Below are 1,301 nucleotides of genomic sequence, written 5' to 3'. Positions count from 1 at the left end.
TCCAACAACATCAGTTTGCTGGAAATCCTACGGACGACCCTAATGATCATTTGACCAAGTTTGTTCAGTACGCATACACTGTGAAGGTGAATGGTGTATCTCAAGATGCGATAAGACTACGCCTTTTTCCTTTCTCTCTAAGAGACAGAGCTTGGGCTTGGTTGCAATCCTTGCCATCCAACTCAGTCACTACATGGGAAGAACTGAGGAACTTTTTCTTAGCCCGATATTTTCCGCCAAGCAAAACTACTATGCTGAGAGCTCAAATCAACGGATTTCGACAAAAAGATGCAGAATCTCTCTACGAAGCGTGGGAGAGATACAAAGACATGATGAGGATGTGCCCACGTCACGATCTCGAAGACTGGGTGATCATTCACACATTTTATAATGGGCTTCTATATAACACAAGACTGACAGTAGACGCTGCCGCGGGCGGTGCACTTATGGACAAGCCATACAACGAAGCCTATCAACTCATTGAAAACATGGCCCAAAACCATTGCCAATGGGGAGGTGAAAGAACCCCAGTAGAAAAGTCCCAAACAAAAGGTGGAATGTACAAAATCAGTAGCCTTGACCATATCCATGGAATGGTAAATGCCCTTGTTCAAAAGTTAGACAACTTAACCATACCACCTGCAGCCACCTTGGCTGTCGTAACTCCAAACGGCGAGTTATATGGAATTCCTGGACACACTACACCAGAATGTCAGATATTAGCAGGAGTCTCCATTGATCAAGTAAATTATGCACAAGGAAACCCTTATTCGGATACCGACAACCCAGGTTGGAAAAACCATCCTAACTTTTCATACAAGAACAACAACGCCCTGTATGCATCTGGCCAAGTACCCGTTGTTCCACCTGGATATCAAGAGCCAACTACTAATGCTCCTAACATTCCTAGGAAGTCCAACCTTGAATTGATGATGGAAAGTTTCATAGCTACCCAAGCTCAAACAAATAAAGACTTCTTGAACCAAAACATACACACCAGTGAGCAACTTAAACAATTAGCAATCAAAGTAGACGCTTTAGCCACCCACAACAAAATGCTTGAAACACAGATTTCACAAGTGGCTAAACAACAAGCATCTACTGCTACTCCCGCTGGCACATTTCCTGGACAGCCACAACCTAATCCAAAAGTACATGCAAATGCCGTTATATTGAGAAGTGGAAAAGAACTACACAGACCCGTAGATCCAAGACTTCAAAATCCTGCATTGAACCAAAACCCTGACAAAACAACAACTAAGAAGGTAAGTGAACCAAAGGAGAAAGAAGATAACACCCAA

General features: G+C 43.1%; 1 non-coding gene across 1 annotated transcript; it reads right to left on the bottom strand.

Annotated features, from left to right (window-relative positions):
* Positions 1-251: 251 nt before the first annotated feature.
* On the bottom strand, positions 252-358 carry LOC127099234 (small nucleolar RNA R71). The gene has a single exon (XR_007793763.1). It is a non-coding gene; the product is annotated as a small nucleolar RNA R71 (small nucleolar RNA).
* Between the last annotated feature and the right edge of the window lie 943 nt (positions 359-1,301).

Source organism: Lathyrus oleraceus, chromosome 6 (genome assembly GCF_024323335.1).
Source record: "Lathyrus oleraceus cultivar Zhongwan6 chromosome 6, CAAS_Psat_ZW6_1.0, whole genome shotgun sequence".
NCBI lineage: Eukaryota > Viridiplantae > Streptophyta > Magnoliopsida > Fabales > Fabaceae > Lathyrus > Lathyrus oleraceus.
This window is presented reverse-complemented; position numbering and strand designations above follow the sequence as displayed.